The sequence below is a fragment of the Podarcis cretensis genome (assembly GCF_951804945.1).
Source record: "Podarcis cretensis genome assembly, chromosome: 1".
Lineage (NCBI taxonomy): Eukaryota > Metazoa > Chordata > Lepidosauria > Squamata > Lacertidae > Podarcis > Podarcis cretensis.
In genome coordinates this window covers 15686323-15694366 of record NC_137170.1, presented here as the reverse complement: position 1 = coordinate 15694366, position 8044 = coordinate 15686323, and the positions used below count along the sequence as shown (strand labels likewise).

The 8044-nt window shown below is 45.6% G+C and overlaps 1 protein-coding gene across 1 annotated transcript in view; it reads left to right on the top strand.

Annotated features, from left to right (window-relative positions):
- The first annotated feature begins 4198 nt into the window (after window positions 1-4198).
- TNFAIP2 (TNF alpha induced protein 2) overlaps window positions 4199-8044 on the top strand; it is a 28394-nt gene continuing 24548 nt past the window's right edge. Inside the window, exon 1 of the mRNA XM_079993704.1 lies at window positions 4199-4323. The gene's annotated coding sequence lies outside the window, so the exon portion shown is untranslated. The remainder of the gene's footprint in view (window positions 4324-8044) is intronic.

The window sequence follows — 8044 nt, the reverse complement described above, 5'->3', positions numbered from 1 at the left end:
TCAGGAAACTGGCTTGACAGGGCAAGCCCAAGGGCAGATGAAGATGGAAGAGGATGCGATTGCACCTCAAAAGATACAAATGGAGAGATCCAAAGTCCTGCATGACCAAAAGCCGCAGCATTGGAAGATTGAATTTGGAGTGTGTCTGGAAGTATCTGGAGTTAAGGAAGCTCTTAGCTCTGGTGGGACGGTGAAACAAGCTGACAACTATTTCTGGAATAACTACTTTTTGGATTACAAAGTTAACCTGGGGGAGTGGGACTGTGGGGAATGGGCTAGCTTGATGAAAGAAAATGGAGATTACTACCGGTTGGAATTCCCCGGAGACCCACTCCTCAAGAAGAAAGGGAAGAAACTACGAAAGAAACCAACAAGGGAAAGGGAAGGGTGCAAGTATAAACAGGAACAAGAAAACCCGCAGAGGGGGCATAGAAGAGACCCAAGAGCCTTGGACATTAGAACACCAGATTGATGGACTGGATGTAATGGTTAGAAAGGACTGACATAACCCGAAACCAGGAAGAAGGGACGTTGGATAAAATTAGAGGAGAATCTCTTTATATTTTTTTTTATTTTTGGAATGAGTGTCACACTTATGAAATATCAGGGAATATGCTGGAAAGGAATTAATTGGCTTTAGTAGAAAGGTTTGAAGGAGTTATGTATAAATATGGTTTAAACTTTGAAATTTTATGGTTTTTAAGGTAAGATAAGGTTAAAGAAATTAACGGTAAATTGAATAACAGAATATAGTAAAAGTTGGAAAGGATATATTGAGTTAACAAAAAAAAAGAGACAGATTGTTAAGATAAATTATTTAAATAAAAATTGAGAAGTATGGGAAGAATTTGCTGAAATAATGAATTAAGTTAGAATAAAAAAAGGGAGGTGTGAGGAGGTCCAAGAAATAAGCAAATGAAAGGATGTAATTTGGATTCGTATTTTTCTTTGTTATTTATGTTTTTTATTCTTTTTTTCTTTTTTGCTGTTGTATTTTCCTGGTTTTTTTCTTTTCTTTTTTCATCTTTTTTTATATATCTATGTATTTTTGAAATTTTGAATAAATATCATTTTTATAAAAAAAGATGAATTTGTAGAGAAGTCCTAAGAAGAAGAACCTTGGTGGATCATATCAAAGCATTCTCTTCTCACCGTTGTCCTCCAGAGTCCTATGGGAGGCTCACAAGCAGAGCATGAGCCCAAATCCTTTTTCCCTTTCTGGCTTGTTCAGTGGCGTCGCGTGGGGGGTGCAGGGGGGCCGGCCGCACCGGGCGCAACATCTGGGGGTTAGGGTTAGGGATAGGGTTAGGGGGCGCAAATCCAGGGTTAGGGGGTGCAAATTACTTGCCTTGCCCCGGGTGCTGATAACCCACGCTACGTCACTGGGCTTGTTTTGAGCTTTGACCTCCCTGGACGAATGTATTTTCCACTTCTGTGTTCCATTGTTGTCCCTTCACTTCTCTATATTTACAGGAGTCAACAGTTCTAAAAAGGCATCTATAGTTTTAGCAAAACCAGGATGTTTTAAACTTACTCGTGGAAAACCCCAGACGGAAAAGAATAACCCTTCTTTGGAAAGTCCAAACAGCTAAACTAGTGTTGAAAACGCAGTTAACAAAATCGGTTGAATGAACAGACACTTTGAATGAATGACAACTTGGAAGGAAGCACACCCTGTAACAATAGCACATACATTACCAGACAACCTCATTTTGCCAAACCTGCTATGGGATTTATTTAAAGGACAATGCTAAATGAGAAAGGGAAGGTGTGCGTATTTCAATGGTGGTTTTCATCTTCTTGTTAAAAAGAAGAAGTCACTTAGACTTTAAAAAAAGAAGTTCTGGAATATTAAAATGCACTTCCCCATACAGGGCTGAACTTCTTCCATGTGAAGGACCATGGAGAGAAGGACAGGCTAACAGACCCTAGGCCACAACAAAGGCATGTCTCCCCCAACCCAAAATGACAGCTATATTCATCAAGGTGACAACGTGACAAGGGAGATGGTTCCTGGGTACAGTTTCATGTGTGCAAGCTCTCTCCACCCAATTAAAAAACTGCACAATTATAGGTGTCACCTTTCAGGTTTTGCTGGGAACACCTAGACACCAGATATGGGCAGTGGTTGAAGGCAGGACCAGCAGGTGAGGCCTCACTGCTCCCACTACAGCTGCGGGGCTGGGAGGAAGACACAGGACTGTTGTTTGAACTCCACCCTTCATGCTGTGCATTTTCAAAAAAAGAAAAAGGATCTCGGTTTTCTTGTTGTTGTGATGTCCTCCAGAACTCCTAGGCTCTACCAGCTAATCATCAAACTCTGGGCATCCTGTGGTACTCTGAAGTACCAATCACAAGAACAGGATTGCCAACTTGAATAAAATATTGGGGGGGGGGAGGCAGGTGAGCCCTGCCCTGTATAATCAATCGCATGACATGACACCCACACACCATTTGAATAGCGGGAAGGTAAACAGCGTTTCCATGTGCTGCACTGGTGCTGGCTCGCCAGAGCAGCTTCGTCACGCTGGCCATGTGACCCGGAAGTGTCTGCGGACAGCGCTGGCCTCCGGCCTCTTAAGTGAGATGGGCGCACAACCCTAGAGTTAGACACGACTGGCCCGTATGGGCAGGGGTACCTTTACCTTTAAAGGTAAAGGCACCCCTGAGAGTTAGGTCCAGTTGTGGATGACTCTGGGGTTGCGGTGCTCATCTCGCTTTATTGGCCGAGGGAGCCGGCATACAGCTTCTGGGTCATGTGGCCAGCATGACTAAGGCGCTTCTGGCGAACCAGAGCAACGCACGGAAACACCGTTTACCTTCCTGCCGGAGCGGTACCTATTTATCTACTTACACTTTGACGTCCAGCATCCTGTTCTCACAGTGGCCAACCAGATGCCTGCCTGAGACTCTCAAGCAAGACCTGAGCGCAAAAGCGACTCTCCCCTCCTGTGGTTTCCAGCAAGCACTATTCAGAAGCATTGCATAGCCATTCATGGCCCACTCCTCCATGAATTTGTCCAATCCTCTTTTAAAGCCATCCAAGCCTTGGGCTCCATGATCATGCAGATGGTGACAGCAGCCACGAAATTAAAAGACGCCTGCTTCTTGGGAGAAAAGCAATGACAAACCTAGACAGCATCTTAAAAAGCAGAGACATCACCTTGCCGACAAAGGTCCGTATAGTAAAAGCTATGGTTTTCCCAGTAGTGATATATGGAAGTGAGAGATGGACCATAAAGAAGGCTGATCGCCGAAAAATTGATGCTTTTCAATTCTGGTGCTGGAGGAGACTCTTGAGAGTCCCATGGACTGCAAGTAGATCAAACCTCTCCATTCTTAAGGAAATCAGCCCTGAGTGCTCACTGGAAGGACAGATCCTGAAGCTGAGGCTCCAATACTTTGGCCACCTCATGAGAAGAGAAGACTCCCTGGAAAAGACCCTGATGCTGGGAAAGATGGAGGGCACAAGGAGAAGGGGACGACAGAGGACGAGATGGTTGGACAGTGTTCTCGAAGCTACCAGCATGAATTTGACCAAACTGCAGGAGGCAGTGGAAGACAGGAGTGTCTGGCGTGCTCTGGTCCATGGGGTCACGAAGAGTCGGACACGACTAAAAGACTAAACAACAACAACAAAGTTCCTGGGCGTAGCCAGGATTTATGTTAGGGGGTCGCGACAAAATCGAGCTACCTGCGAAGCGATTGGTCAGAGAGTTAAGTATTTTTATTCATTTACTTGATTTAGGGGGGCTACGCCTTTCTGTTATGTGCCCTGACTCTCCCAGCCTTCAGCCTCACTGAGCGCAACGAGAGACGAACCAAAGCTGTTCACTTTCTCCATTCTGCCACGCACGATTTTTTTATAAACTTCCGTCGTGTCTCCTCTTCCTGGCTTTCTCTCCAAATAAATCTCTCGCTCTGAAAATCATTTGGCGCAGACCTCCTGCGATGCCTACCCCAGGCTTTTTGCTGCCATTGAGGAAAGAACAAGTCCTGATCATTTTCTTCCTCTGCCTTGACTTCTCTCCCTGCGCTCCAGAGTAGGAAATCCCGCCTTCTGGATTTTCCTTGCGCATCTGTAACCACCTAACCTGATGCAAGTTAGACGGAATTTCCAAAGGCGCCCACGCGGGAGCGGGGGAAGGTGGCGGGCGTGGTAACTTCGCCTTTCCCCTCCTCTTCCTCCTCCTCCCTGCTTTATAACCCCGGGTGCTCTCTAGAAAATTAGAAACCGCGCTGCAGCTGCCCAGGGAGAGGGACAGAGAGAAAGGAAGAGCAACCATCCTGTCATCCCCGATCCAAAGTCAACCAGAATCCGCTGTAAGTCCTTCTTGCTCCGCTCCCCAACTCCTGATCTCAGGGCTGGGTCCTTCTCTCCCTCCACGTGGCTGATCTCAGACCGCCTTAAGGGGGTCGCCAGCCCTCTTCCCGTCGCTGGTCGACTTCTTGATCTCTGCTGGGAGCCCTGAAGCTTGCTGTAAACCGGGCTCTCCGCGTGGTCTTGTGCAACAACAAACTCTCTAAGTGAGTCCAGCCAGGACTTGTTATTTTTCCCCCCTCTGGCTGATGCCCCCCGATGAACTGATGCCCTTCTAACTGCAGCCTTCACAGGCTCATCCAAAATTTGCCCCTGGAGCTCCCGGAAGAGGGAAGAGGGTGGCGTGTGTTCAGATGCTTCCGAGTGTTGTGTCACATCGTTGCAGCAACAATGTGTGAAAATTAAGTTAAGCCGGGCAGGGCTGGGTTTGGCAAGATCTGTGGTGGTTTGCTGTGGAAGCCTAACCGTGTCTACTCAGAAGTAAAGCCCACTGAATTCAGTGGGGCTTACTCCCAGGTAAGTGAGCTTAGACTTGCAACTGTAGGCAATGATGGTCACAGCTTTGTTGTTGTTGTTGTTTAGTCGTTTAGTTGTGTCCGACTCTTCGTGACCCCATGGACCAGAGCACGCCAGGCACTCCTGTCTTCTACTGCCTCCCACACTTTGGTCAAACTCATGCTGGTAGCTTTGAGAACATTGTCCAACCATCTCGTCCTCTGTCATCCCCTTCTCCTTGTGCCCTCCATCTTTCCCAACATCAGGGTCTTTCCAGGGAGTCTTTTCTTCTCATGAGGTGGCCAAAGTATTGGAGCCTCAGCTTCAGGATCTGTCCTTCCAGTGAGCACTCAGGGCTGACTTCCTTAAGAATGGATAGGTTTGATCTTCTTGCAGTCCATGGGACTCTCAAGAGTCTCCTCCAGCACAGCTAGATGCTGCTTTGTATGTGTGACTTAGGCAGCTTGGGGCGGAGGACCTGTGACCCTCTTGATGTTGAACACCCATCAGCCCCAACCAGCATGGTCAGTGGGGGATGGTGGGAGTTGTAGTCCAGTTACATCAAGCGGGACACAGGTTTCCTACCCATGGTGTGGCTATTGCACCCTGCAAACCAGATATTGATGCATCTGGATCTGGCATACAGCTCCTGATTATGGGACTCTGGTGGGACCTAAACTTTGAGATCCATTGACTAGCATTTCTGGGTTAGACTGTAACTCATGTCAGCAGAGCATGAGACTCTTGATCTCCATTGCAGGGGGGGTTGGACAAGATGACCCTCGTGGTCCCTTGCAGCTCTACAATTCTAAGATTCTGCTCAACTCAGAATTGCACAGAATAGACAAAGGCACAGAGAAGTTTCCATGTAGTCTTTGAGCTTGTCTCACACTGTTGACGCTAGTTCACACTAATGTCAAATACTGTACCTCTTTCACATGTGACGCGGACAAGCACATGTGAGACTCTCGCATGCTCTGTGTGTGGATCGTGTGACTGCAATGTTGAATGTGGAATTCTGTAGTCTCACTGATCCTAAGCATTCTTACTCACAAGCAGACCTGGCCAATGTTTTATGTTTGCATTACTTTATTTAGTGTAAGCGAAGAGCAGTTTAAGCTTATCAGGAAAATGACTCAACAACAGGGAGTTTCTGCTATTGCACAGGCTTTAAAAAACATAATCTGCCTCAGCTCTTCCAAGCAAAGCCGACGAAAAGACCTTGAGAGTTGTTGTTTTGCACTTGTTGAGAAGGAAAGGTTACTAAGAAAGAAAAAGTTGCACCCTTTAAATCCAGTTTGCTCACAGGAGAAGAGAGTGGGCTCTGCATGCTTCTCTCAATACATGGCCAGGTCTCAGGAGCCTCTGATGCCTTGCTAAAATAAATGCCAAGCACTCAAAAGAAAACGCTGTTAATAGCTTTGGATTTACTAATCCGACAACATAACCAAAGTAATAAGAGTCAAGGACAGTATAGTGCCTTTCCTGTTCCTAAAAAGCTCTTATGTAAATGGTGCATTCATTTCATGACTTGGAAATCAAAAGTGCTTTATGGCACTCATGTCCTGCTTGTGGATTTCCTACTGTCAACTGGCTAGCCACTGTGAGAGCAGGATGAGGGACTTGTATAGAAGCAATCATATGGGGGGGGGTTGGAATCTGGATGGCTGTCTGTCTGGGATTCAGTAGTTGCAAGATTCCTTTTCTGAGCAGGGACTCTGTGGTTGCAAGAGTCTCACACTAAGCAAGGAGTTTGACTACATGACCCCCTAGATTTGCAGTGTCCAACTGGGTGATTGTGTGCGCTCCTACTTTTTATACTCTTTACTGTGCAATCCCATACATATTATATGCTCAGAACCCTTTGAGTTCAATGCATCTCACTCCCAAGGAACTGTGAATAAAACTGTATTGCAGCCTGGATTATCTTAAATCTGCAATTGTACAGTGGTACCTCAGGTTACATACGCTTCAGGTTACAGACTCCGCTAACCCAGAAATAGTGCTTCAGGTTAAGAACTTTGCTTCAGGATAAGAAGAGAAATCTTGCTCTGGCGGCGTAGTGGCAGCGGGAGGCCCCATTAGCTAAAGTGGTGCTTCAGGTTAAGAACAGTTTCAGGTTAAGAATGGACCTCTGGAACGAATTAAGTACTTAACCCGAGGTACCACTGTATAAGCAAAAGGCATTTCCTTTTCAGTTTAGGAAAGTAAATGCCGCCAGCTGTTTGCCTCAGAAAAGTTCCGTCTGTAATCAAATAAGTTGTCCCTAATCCAAAACAGATGACTCGCATGAGCAAAGGTTTTGGAATGGGAGCAATGGTGGGATTGAAACATGATTTAGGGGAAAACGGAAAATGAAACTGAAAGGAGCAGCACTGGAAAGAGTATACTGTATACTGTTAACATATCATAGCAGGTGCCACGCTGGGCTCCTTTGGGAGGAAGAGCAGTCGACACATGAGATAATGATAATAAATAAATTTAATTGTACACTTAGCATGTACAATTTAGGAAATCTACGGGGTGCCATTGGGAAACCTGATTTTATTCTGATTCAAATCAGATGTTCCCTTCCTTTTTTATAATGATGTGTTTGCAGACTTTAAATCAGTGTGGTGTAGTGGTTAAGAGCAGTAGACTCTTCTCCACATGCAGCTGCTGGGTGACCTTGGGCCAGTCACGCTTCTCTGAAGTCTCTCAGCCCCACTCACCTCACAGAGTGTTTGTTGTGGGGGAGGAAGGGAAAGGAGAATGTTAGCCGCTTGGAGACTCCTTTGGGTAGCGATAAAGCGGGATATCAAATCCAAAATCTTCTCTTCATCAAGGCAATGCAAAGATTTTTAAACTAACTCACCCTGTACATAATCCTCTAATATAAACATGAAGTTTAATCAAGCAGCAGGTGGTATATTTAGTTGTCCACAGACATGCTTACATGCATCGTTGTTTAGGAAATAGACGGTGTGCCATTGGGGGAACTTGATAATAATCAGTTGTTCAAATCTGCTCCCCCCCCCCTTTTTCTCATGATGGTTTTTTGAAAATAAATTGCTGTTTTGAATTGCCTTGATTTAAAGTTTTCAAACCAACTCACCCTGCTTTACAAGGTCCCCGTGCATAATCCTCTACTAAAAAACACTGAGATTCCTGCATTGCAGGGGGTTAAGGGATCCCTTCCAACTCTACAATCATATTATTCTGTGATTCTAGCAAGTAATAATAAATATC